The following is a 12,137-nucleotide window of genomic DNA, read 5'->3' as shown; positions in this document are numbered from 1 at the left end:
CCAGCTGCGCTGCCAAGTGCCGTCCTACCTCAGCTGCTGCCCACACTGGGATCCAGCCTGCCATGCCAAGAGCCGGCCCCAGGACCTCCTCTCCCCTGTGGCCTTTGTGCTGGCTGCCATCAGCACGTAGGTCTGAGCTGCGCTGTGGTTTTGCTATTTAATATCCTTTGTGAGAATTCATACACTTTTTTTCTTCTGTAGGACCTGTATATATTGTAAATAAAATAGACTAGGGTAAACCCTGGATTTGTGTCTTGTTCGTTCATTATGGAAAAGCTTTTTGAAACGAAAGCAAATGGCCTGTTCAGAAGTCAGGATGGTTTTGAGTAAATGAAGATGAATTTTGCAAAGTGCAGCTAAATTGTGTCAAGTGACATTCATGGTAAATGCTGAGTAGTTGTGTGAGTTTGTAGGTTTTTCACTCTTCCTGTTTTTTTCTTAGAGGAACTAAGCAAGCGTTTATGATTCCATGATTTGAATATTGAGGTGGGCAGTGTCGTTGTTCAGTGAGCAGCCTGGTGTTCATTCCCTGCCTTTAAATGAACCTGGTCTATAGGAATAGCAAAAGGGGGGGAATGTGTATGTGTGAAATGCCTAACTCAGACTTCACATCTGTGCTGTGCTTGGTTTCTGTCCCAGGTGACTTTTAAGCTAGCAGGAGATGATGTGCCAACCAGCAGGCTGTAGCTGGAAAGCCTGCCTTCCTTGTTGCATACTTGCATAAACTTGTCTCCAAGTACTGGTGCAAAAATGCTCTGCTTGTACTGAATGTCTTCTGCACATCTCAAATTGTATACGTTATTTCTTTTGCTGTGTGTTCAGTTTCTCAGTGCTATCCAGCACGGTGTGTATTGGCCACCATATAAAGGTGAAGCTTAACTGCTCACATCCAGATCTTAAAACGGTGGGGGGAAAAAAAAGAATACTTAAAAAATGTCTGAAATGGTGCAAGAATGGTGCTGCTTGTTTGGCTGCTGGTGGATTTTATCATTGTGGTGTTATTTCTCATTAGATCAAAGTGATTTAAATGGGCTGGGTCAGCTGAGGACAGAACTACTGGTGCTGGGCAGCTGCTCTGTACTGCATTCCCCTGCTGCTGGGTCGTCCTCACGCACTCTGGGGAGGTCAGCACAGAAGCCTCTGTGTATAGCAGCACCTCGCCAGCGAAGTCCCACACCCAAAGCCCTCCCAGTTTGCTCGCGGTTAAACAGTTTAGTGCTCACTCGTGGTTGGTTGGTTGTTTTTTCAGTTTGTGGTGCCTGCCAGGTCGAAACGTCAGCCTGCTGCTCTGGCACAGGCGTGGGGACGCACGATAGTTCAGTCAGCCCAGAAAATAGTTGCATCTGAAGATGAGGTCTCAAAGCAAAACCAAGAGAGCGTGCACAAACTAGTTTAGCTAAGGCCACCCTAGATGAGCTGCTATCTAAATAGGAGCTATTTGTATTACAACCAAGCTCCAGGCAATTAACTATCAGTGCCCAGTGAGGAATACCGTTCGTGGCACTGATTTCTCCCGTATTCTTCAAACCTACACTTTCCATATCCCTACGTTGCTCTGCAGAGCCGCCATGTCGCCGGCACCAGCCCCGCAGTGGCACAGATCGAGCCCAGGTGCGCTGGGGCTGCTGGGCTGGGGACGGAGCGGCTGCGGGTGGCAGCAGAGCCGGTGATGGTAGGAATGGTAGGAACGGGCAGCCCCGGGTAGCACCTGTAGGTAGGCAAACTTTTGCTGTGTTTGTTTGTTTGTTTGCTGCTTTTAAGTCTTTTTCTCATCAGATTGGCAGACAAAACTGCACGGCTGTCAGTGAGCTGCGCTCTCCTCACAGCGCTCTCCGTGCAAATTCAATAGGGAGCAGGAGGCAGCGCGCTGCGTTCCGCTGTGTGGCGGGAGAAGCGCTGGGAGCGGGCGCAGCGCCGCCGAGCGACCCGAGAAGAAATGACCAGCAGCGGGCATTTCTTTTCAGTAACTGCGTTTCTTTAGGCGTTAAGGCTGTCAGCAAATACAGGCAGCAAGTGGGGATCTGGGGGCTTCTTTGTGATGGCCGTGGGTTTGTTTGTTTGTTTCCTTAGAGTAGTTAAATCCTCACTGGAATCGGATCCCAGCCGCAGGGCTGCGCCCTTCCTCACAGCTTCCTGCCCCGCCCGCCCTCTGAGGGCTGCTGGAGCCGGGCCCGCTGTGCCGCCAGGGGGCGCTGTGTGCAGGGCGGGGCTGGGGGCCGAGCCGTCAGCGCGCGGAGCCGGGCAGGGCGGGCTGCCCTTCAGGTTAGTAATGAGAGGAGAGGACCTCAGACGGGGAAATTCGGCTCTTTTAGCGCTGGAAGTTGGCGTTTGCGAGGATTGCAAAGGCAACAATTCGGGGGCTTGCCTTGCGAGCGGCTCAGCTCGGCCTCTTTCCACAGGTGTGCAGCGCGTGCTGCAGGGTCCCCCTGCCCACCGTATGCTTATGGTGGCCTAAATTGCCCAGAGAACTAAAACAAACCGATCCGATAACATCAGGCGGCTCTTCTGCTCGTTCTGCTGGTCTGCTGATGTGGGCAGGTGTCCCAGCACACGGGGAGTCAGGGACACAGTGCAGACAGCAGCGTTTGTCAGAATTGTTAACAAGAACAGGTTTATTTTCTTATCTCATATGTTGCAGTAATGAGGGTTTCATAACTTATGTTTCATCAATAAATAATCAGCTTGCTCCGTACGCCCGCAGCCCTGCGGGGATGGCTCATGTTCAAGGCAGTGCTTCGAGCCGGGCTGGGCTGTGCTGGGCTGCAGTGCAGGAGCTGCGTCCGCCTGGGCTGGGGTTTGGGAGCAGTACAAGTGCTGAAGTACTCGCTAGCTGGTCGCTTTGTAACTCGGTGTTCTGTCCAGATTGAGCGTTGACTGAGTGATGGTGTGCGGCAGGGCTTTTTAAAGTCGGTCCAACCGTGCGGTGGCAAACTCCAGGTGGAATTGCTGGTGAGGGAGCCGCAGAACCAAAGCCTGCTCTGGTGTTTCCTGTCAGTAGTTCTACACGTGAAATCTTACGCCATTAGGAAACAAACTGGACATCATCTGGTTGTGCTAACTGTCCCTATAGCCTTTTGTATCTGTAAATGTGAAATTGGCAGTATGGGCAGTAATGGTCTGCGTCCTTGAAGATCCTCACAAAGAAAGGTACAAAGCAGCATCCAAAGCAGCACCTGTAGACAAAGAGGAGATGGGCGTGCATGGAATGAGTTACTAACTTTTCTTCCTGTTGGCTTCATCTATTTTTATTCCATCTGCCATATCACTTCATGAATCCACCTCTTTTCTAGGTTCTTTAATATTTAGATTTTCTTCCCAATGATTTATCTTTATTACTAATGTCCTGCCTGTTAGTCTTATTATTTCTTTATTTGGGGGTTGGACTCAATGATCTCTGGAGGTCCCTTCCAACCCCTACAATTCTGTGATCCTGAGCCTGATTCTAAATTATTGTAAGGACGTAGACTCTGTTGTACTCATTTTTACTTGTTTTACAAAGAGTAGTAACATACGTGGTTAAATCTCTAGTAGCCATGATGACAGACTGACTTCTTAGGAAGTAGGGAAGAAGGGCAGCTGTCTACATAAGCATTAACTAGACCTTAAATTGTATTGGACCTACATTTGTATCCTCCTGCTGCAATGTAATCAGAAAAGCTTACCCAACCATGCACAGGCTGCTGCACAGGAGGTAGGACAGTTTGCCCAACCTGTAGGTGACCTGTGTGGTGATGTGCTGGCGGCAGGAAGGACATATTGTGGGCGTTGGTCTGCTTGAGAAGATTCCTGCTACGATGATTGGAGGCTGAGACACCAGGTAGACTGAGTTGAAGAGGAAAAAAGAAGCAGCAAGAGCAAAAAGATGGGAAACCTTTTACAAGCCATCAATTCTTAATTGTATAATGAAGGTTCCTAAAATGGCCGATCCAGAGCTGCCTGTGTTACTGTTACTGACTAAACACATTCAGGATAGCTGCTCACAAGGACCTACACTGGGTGCTGCCAGTGGGGAACTCTCCACAGTCAGGCAGTCTCCGCTGCCCGGTGGTGACACTGAGAGTTTGTGTTCTGATGTAAAATACTGTAAAAATGCATGTTCACCGTGAAAAGGAGATCTGAAGGATACAGAGGGGCTTTCTGGATCTCTGCTTACTAAAAGAGATGCAAAGAAGTAGTTACTCAGTTACACAAATGTTATCAGTCGCATGTCCCCAGTTGGGAAAATCTCTAACTTCTCCCATGTTGTTTCTAGCCTGGATTTGACTTTTGTATCTCATCAAGAGGTGTGCATGCATTGTAGCTATGTGAAGGTGTCCTTTTCCCAAGAATATTTCCAGTGAAAAATACCATCTTTTACAATAAAAAATACCACCCTAGAACAAACGTAGGGTATATTCAAACTAGTATCTGCTTTCTTTCAACCTGGTATCTGAGTTTGTCTCCTGAATTTGGGGAATTCTGAATTTAGAAAACAGCTGCATCTCCTTCTCTCCTGTAAGAGATGATACCTGACTTTCTTTGAAGCCTTTTCTGAATATCTCCTTTGAGCTTGTCCACTTACATAAAGGTGAATAGAACAGGAATGATGAAATAAACTGGACTTAAAATCATTTGTTCTGAAAGCCCTCGCTGCATGAAGGGCTGCTTCTGCAGCCTGGCTATGCTAGAAAATGGGACTGAGTCTGTCGTCTTAGTTTGTTTTTAACATTCCTAGGGAAGCTTTCCATCTTCCTGGACTGTGTTTAGGTAAAAAAAACAAAAAACTATGTTTGTTGACTTTAAAACCAACTGCGTTCTGCTTTTGTTAGCAGTAGAATTATGAACGTTGTCAGAAATACCTGGCACTTACCGGGCTGCTCAACAGTGGCTGTTTCTCGGTAGGAGTAAGGAGGGGGAGCAGGATATTCATAGCCTCCTAAGGGAAGAAGGACAGTGAGACAGAACAGAGTGGTCAGCTCACCTCCCAGAAGGTTGAGCTGGGGCTGGGGCGGGCTGCTGCCTGGCAGGACGGCCTGGTGTGACCTTCTGATGTACAGCACAGGGAACAGGCACTATTGGTTTGGTTCATGGGTTTTTAAAGCCAGAATAGCCTGCAGTGAAAAGCTGCTCTCAATTTCTTAGCAACATCAACCAAGAAATCAAATTATTTTGTCAACACGTAACTGCATCTGTTCTGGTATGACACTGAAATGGTGTTTGATCTTATTTTAAAGGCTCTATTGACTAAAGATCTGTAGTACCTCTAACTGGGTTCTTCCAGTGATTACCACCTTTACTAATAATGTTTGGAACTTTTTTTTCTAGTTTTTCTAGATTTTTTTTTTTCTCCCCAGCTTCAAGCCAAGGAATTTTAATCTTACCCTTTGGTCTACAGAAAGAAAATTATTATTTTTTCCTTCTGTTGTGGGTAAGAGAGTTGGGACTGGTGACTAAGTCACCTCAAGCATTTTCAACCTCATTCCCCAGCCTCGTGCGAGTTCTTCTGAGAGCTCAGAGTGAGGCCAGAGAGGGCTTTGTGAAGAAAAATGTGTGGAGAGAGCTGATGAGGGTAAAGCACTCTGCAACACGTCAAGTTTAGCAACCCTGTACTGCACCTTCTGACCTCCATACTGGTTTCTTCTCCAGCCCTGCCTGGTGAATGGCAGTTTCCTCAATAGCAGGAAGGCTGACATCAGTGCGTCTTTCAGTGAGCATGAGCTCCAGCAAGCAGAAGACAAAGGAGCATTGTGAGATGCTTGCGTAGGTGTGGGAGCAATGTCTGATGTCAAAGCAAAAGCCAGCCCTGCCGCACAGCAGTCACTGAGCAGAGCTGCCAAGCCTTCTGCTGTGCCAGGCCCCATGGGATGACGTGGGGAAGGGCTGCTTGTGCCCGTGGAACCCAAGTGCTACACTGACTCAGCTAGGGAGTGAGGGCAGCTCTGGGCAGGAGTGCAAGAGAAAGGGCCAGTCCTCTGGAAGAGCAGATGGCAGGCTAAGCAGCACATGGCCAGACCATTACAAAGTCTGCTGTCTGAACAATTGCTTGTTAGAAATATGAAGTCACTGTAGAGACAGCTGCAGTTCCAGTTAAGTGTTGTTGTTGGTAGAATGAATAATTACACTTTTTTTTTTAATTTCCCATTTCAAGTGGTCTCCACACTAGCAGATCATACTGGCTTGCCCACCCCAACCCTGGCTTTTATACACTGGCACAGGCACATTTTGAGCCCCTCATGTTGTGGCCAAGTTGGGCCCTTTATGAGCTGCTTGGGTTAGAAAATGACCATTGATGTTTGCCACAGAGCCAGCCAGAAGCTTGCTCTTTCCATCCATGCCCAGCAAAGGCTGCTTACCCCCTTGGCTGCAGTACTCAGGAGCAGAGGGCTCTTGGCGTGCTTCATACATAACCATGGGGATTTCCGCACGTCCCTTCTCACTAGCCATCTCTGGAGCTCACCTGCCAAAAGTAGCACAAAATAACTTCTACAGTCAGTGAGTCTCACTCCCCTCTACTTCCCAATGCCTCCTTCTAGTTCTTACTCTCAGATTTCACTTTGAGGAAAATGAGCAGTTCTCTTATTCTGGCTGTTTTAGAGACTGCAGTACAGTCAGTTACTGTTCCACTTCCAGGTGAGGAAGATGAGGACAAGCAGAAAATAGAATCTTACTTTATTTCTTTGTGTTGGACAGCTGACAGCATTCACACAGAAAATATATGATTTGAAGCACTCGGTTTGTGTCTGCAAGTGTTACCTTTACAGAAAAGGTAGTGTGATTCTTTTTCTGGAATTGTCAAAATAATCAAGAGAGGGAAGATTGCACTTCCGAGCACCTGCAAAAACCCTTCGTGTGTCATTAAATCAGAGCATGCAACTGTGCAACCTGTGGCAATTTGGATCTTTCAGCAGGTTATTGTGCAACCTCATCATCATCATTGCCATGACCAGTCTTGTACTGTGAAACTATTGTCTCATCACTGGCATGACGGGAGTCTGTTGGTCAATATCATTGTTAACTATGACTGTGCTACCCGAGGCTCTGAGCAGGACCAGGCCACAAAGGACGTGTGTGTTGCAGGTCTTCACAGTCCAGGAGAGTGGGAGGTAGAGGATGCAGCTGGAGATACGTGTTGTATTACTGTGAATAGAATGGCGTTAATTACTCTTAGCTATCCTTTGATCCACTATTAACTGGCTGATTAATGATTTGATAGACTAATGTTAACAGTAGGAATTGCTTTGCAGAAGAAAGTTACGGCTTTACGTGCAGGTCAGCAAGGAAGGGTGATGTAGGGAAGGAAAGGAACCAAAGATAGAATCATGGTTGGGGTATTGAAAAGGACCTTAAAGCCCATTGGGACCAACCCCTGCCGTGGGCAGGGACATCAGATTGCCCACAGCCCTGTGCCACATGAGCTCAAACATTTCCAGCGCCGGGGCATCCACAACTCTGAGCAGCCTGTTCCAGTGCTTCACCATCTTCATCATTCTCTTAGTTTAAAGCTATTTCCCCTTCTTATCCAAAGCTGGTTGAATGTCCCTCTGTCTTATAGCTACCCTTTAATATTGAAATACCACAAGGAGATCTGTCCAAAGCCACCTCCAGATTAAACAAGCCCAGCTCCCTCAGCCTGTTTCCCAGGAGAGGTGCTCCAGCCCTGGGAGCACCCTCGTGGTCTCCTCTGAACCTGGCAGGTCCCTATCCCTCTTGTGTTGGGTCTCCCGAGCTGAACACTGCTGCAGATGGGGTCTCACAAGGGCAGAGGGGGAGAATCCCCTTCCAATGAGGAAGGATTGAGGATTCGGTTGCCTGTGAGGAGCAACTGAATGAGGCTGGTGAGGCTTAGGGTAACTCCACATAGCATCTTGCAGCACAACTACGTGTCTTCTGTTGCTGTGATGCAGTAGTGAGGGATTATATTGTTAAGAGACAGTTGGATAAGCAAATAGAGTCTGCAAAACATAATGCTCAGCAAATCAGCATCATCTGCCTGAGTATGTGAGGTCAAACTAGAGGAGTATGGAGACTTCTGAACAAGGCAAGATGATCTCAGCAGGTCTGTTTTCAGGTTGTGTTGGAGAGCCATGATTATGGGGGAGCGTAGGAAGGGGTGGGAGAGGAAGTCAGTAGTGGTGAGATAAAGCAGCAGTCCTAGGGAGGAAGGAAGAAGGAATTTAAAAGAATTTCACAGGTCTGGATGAGTGGGACATGGTGTGGAAAATGGTAGCAGAATGAATAGTAAAGTTAGTAAGTGGGGTGGAGAAAAAGTCAGAAATAAAGCATAGGCCTTGTTAAGGGTGACAAAGTTGGAGAAAATGGCTAAGATATGGATTATTCAGGCAGAATGGGAAAAAGTGTATTTCAGTGTGCTCAGTGTAAAGAAGCTAAAAGACTAAAATGTTGGATGTATTAATAGGGCTTTGGTGAAGCTTCATGAGGATCCTACTGAGAAGAAAAGAGAAAAGCTGAGAATCGGGACGTCCTGGGTAAGGTGACACAATGAGAGCCAAGGAAGGTTAATGAACTGTAGAGAAGAATGTCTCAGTAGTAACTGTGATAGTGGACAAATGGGTGTTAGCCAGTGTTGACCATGGGCTGTTTCTTTGAGACGAGCATCAGTGGCCAAATGTATAAGGAGTGTCTTCAAGTTTTTTGGCTTATTGCTTGATACTTAAACAGCACATGCTAAATACTGGATGTGTCATTTCTGGTGACATTTCTGCTGAATTAATATCATTCATTGTAAAACAGGAAAAAGAAGAAGGGGATTTTCAATTTCATCCAGTGATTGTAAGCCTAGGCAAAATGAAGGAATAATAATAGTGGTTAACATAGCGAGAGCATTGCAAGTTAACAGCTGAATGCAAGCAAACACTGACTAATCCTTGCTCCACCCAGTGAGGTGGTAATGTAATAGCACCAGGTAAATGTACAGGGCAGAGGTGCAGAAGAAAAGCCAGTGACTTCAGTGAATCAGTGGCAGAGCCAGGAATGGTGTGGGAGTCCTCGTTTGTGTTGGCTCTGCTCGAGCCATGAGCACTGAAGCTGTGGGCTGTAGGCTGCTGCTAAGGTGCCCTGGATTTGGGTTGCTTTCAGCCTTTTAGTTGCTGTTCTAACAGTGCTGCATGTTGGGATTGAGCAGCTGTCCCAGAGGAGGTGAGCCAGATTTGATCCTTGCAGGTCCCTTCCAGCTTGAGGTGTTCTGTGAGCCCCAGCTGCTGCAGGAGCTGCTTCAGCTCTCCTGCCTGGGAGGCACAGGGCTTGGGTAGCCTCTGGACCTGAGTGCTGTGAGTATGGAGTTCCAGGAAGAGCATTCCTTGGAGGGTTTTCCACAGCTCAGTGGGCCCTTTTGTTTATGATGTGATCTCAGCTCAGTTGCTGCTGTGCCTGTGATGTCTGAGAGCACACTGGGACTGTGAACATCCACATCTGGTGTTATTGCCGTGGGTTAGAGCTAGAAGCTTTATCAGAGGTGATAATCTGCTGGAGATGTGGGAGAGAATGGACAGTGTTAGGAGCACTGAGGGAGAAAACAGCAAGAACTGTCAGGCAGTGACTCCTGAGGAGTGGGAAGTGTCCTATAAGCTCCCTTCCAGAAACAAGCAGTGTGCAGTTGGCCCACACTAGATGCCAAAGGATGTGATGTGAGTTGTCCTGTCTGCAGCCACAGTGAGCAAAGAAAGCTCTCCACCAAGGCAGAGCAGAGTGCTGTGCACTCCTGGCATGGGTGCTGGGTTTATCTAGAGCTCTCAAGGTCAGCTCAAGCAATTACAAACTACTTGACTTGCAGGCAGGAACACACAGTCACAGCGATGCAGAAACAAGACTGCTTTCTTTCTTGTCTCAGTTTCTTTAGCATATGGATAGAATCAGTTTGCACTGCGAAATAAAGCTTGCTTTAAATTCAGTGCATTTTAAAATGATAAAATAGAGAATGCAAATCACACCTTGAGGCGTGGGCACAAAGACCCAGTTCAGAGAATGGGAGGTGTGAGGTCTTTATGTTTTAGGAGGGACATATCCTAGAGGAGGATAGGCAACAGCAGTTTCCATCGCCCTCCTCTGGGTTCGCTCTGGCCCTCAGCTCTGGTGTGCAGTGACATTCATTGAGCCAAGCAAAGCTGCTGAACTGCAGAATTCCAGGGCAGGGCTCTGCTCTCCAGCACTCACCCACACCTCTGCATGTTCCTCCCAAACATCCCCAATGTCTAAATAGTGCCTAGTGTGTGTCCAGGTGCCATTGGTGCTGTATGGAGGGGAAATGAAGGCACACGGGGGACAATCTTTTCAGGAATCCTAAGAGATTCACCACTCAGCTTTCTGTGTATGGTCAAAATAGTCGTAAGGAGAGCAGAGACTTTCCTCTATATGATTTGTCAGCTGTTGCATGTTTGAATGATGGGCAGACAGACAGTCCTGTGTATGCAAGTCAGTCATTTTTTCATCTTTCTAAAGTGTTTTTTGCAGTTTGATTTCAATTTTGAGAGGAATATGCTTTTCCTTCAGGTACCTCTTCTAAGGTGATATTGTGGCAGTTGAAATGGAAGTATTTGTGAGACTGGAGAGCCCATGGGATTCACATCTGTTTCAGTCTGGGTGCAGCTCAGCAGGGCATAAACTGGGAGGTACTGAAGACTGATTCAGAAATATCATTGCGTGAGCGCTGTATGTGTTTGCTTTGTAAGTATGAGCAGTGCTGATGATGTATTTACAGTTTGATTTGAGGAGCTGTAGTTTGCTGTTGTACGAATTCCTCTCTGTTGAGATTCAAAATTCTCGTGTGAGAGGAGGCAGCTGGGATTTGGCAGGTGTGCATGTATTGGAGCCCACGTAGCTCTTCCTGTGCCTCCTTTCTGTTGAGTTCAGTGGATTGGCCTGATTAAAACGTGATGTGGCACTTCTGTGAAAACTGAACAGGATTTTCTAATCCCTTTTGTATTTAAGGGAGGCTTTTTTAGCAAGAAGGTTCATTGCTAATCTCATGCTGCAGGCTCCAAATGGGGTTTCCAAAATGCTTCCAGGAGCAATTAGTGACGCCGGCCGGCCTCTATTCCAGCTGAAGTGGTGCTGCACCCAGGAGCTGGTTGTGGATGTAACAGCACAGAATGCCTGGTGCTGCTCCGGGGGCGATGGAGAAAGTGTAGGGAAGAGCTGGATATTGTAAGAGAGGAACTAACGTTGCAGAGAGCTGTCCCTGTGCCCTGTCTGTACCACGCTGGCGTTAAGCGCTTGGTTCAGTACGTCATCTGGCAGGAGGTTATCATCTTTGGCCATCACATCGTGTACCAGGATGGCATCCAGAATATTAGGCAGGACAGGAAGCAGTGGGTGCATGAGGAACACGTTGAATGTCTCTTCCAGCTCCAGCTTATGTCAGAGTGTGATTTGACATTGACTTCAGTAACAGCCAGTTCAGGGCCAGAACAACACGGGATGCAAAATTTGGAAGGGAGCATTCTGTGATTCGGGTATTTGGAGGCCATGTAATTCATTCAGAAGTTTTGTGTTTTGGAATATTAAAATGCTTCAGAAATTGATCTGCAGATGTCAGGGATGTTTGGAGGTGTAGAAGTGGTATGATGGCTTTTAGGATAGTAGCTGAGAGATCAGTCTGTAATGATCATTACAGTGTAATGTGCTCTTGCTGTCCTGCCATTGTTAGTTCAATGTGTTTTGTGGGCATTCAGCCCTTCCAGCTGCTTTTATGAAACAATTTTGATTTCTACTATTGTAAGGAGTGACCATAAAATACCTTTGCTGGCGTACAATTGCATCTGTGGCTTGGATAACATTGAGTGCATCTGTTTTATTTTACCGAAGCAGTTGTTTCTCATTTTTAGTCAGCAATAAAATGCTGAATTTCTCAGTGGAGAGATCTTCTCTCATTAGCCCTAAGTTTGTTGCTGATGGTAACATTTGCAATGTGCTGAGACTTGTCAGCTATTCAGGAAGGAATAGCACAGATAAACAAAGAGCTGTGGTGCAGCATCCAGGTATATGTTTATTCGTGTTTTTAAAATAGAAACTCAAGACAGGACAGCAGGCAGCAAATTAAAAGTTGGACCTTAAGAGGTATTCAGCGTGCCTGAAGTAGGCATCCTGCCAGTGAACTCAACGAATGATGGAGGCACTGTGGTACCCTGCTGCCATCTCCAAGT

At 47.0% G+C, this 12,137-nt stretch overlaps 1 protein-coding gene across 1 annotated transcript in view; it reads left to right on the top strand.

Moving 5' to 3' along the window:
- The first annotated feature begins 2,199 nt into the window (after positions 1 to 2,199).
- Positions 2,200 to 12,137, top strand: part of CARHSP1 (calcium regulated heat stable protein 1) — a 65,096-nt gene continuing 55,158 nt past the window's right edge. The window contains exon 1 of the mRNA XM_048962135.1: positions 2,200 to 2,262. The gene's annotated coding sequence lies outside the window, so the exon portion shown is untranslated. The remainder of the gene's footprint in view (positions 2,263 to 12,137) is intronic.

The sequence above is a fragment of the Lagopus muta genome, chromosome 15 (assembly GCF_023343835.1).
Source record: "Lagopus muta isolate bLagMut1 chromosome 15, bLagMut1 primary, whole genome shotgun sequence".
Lineage (NCBI taxonomy): Eukaryota > Metazoa > Chordata > Aves > Galliformes > Phasianidae > Lagopus > Lagopus muta.
Note: the sequence above shows the minus strand (reverse complement) of the source record. Positions and strands in the feature narration are given on the sequence as shown.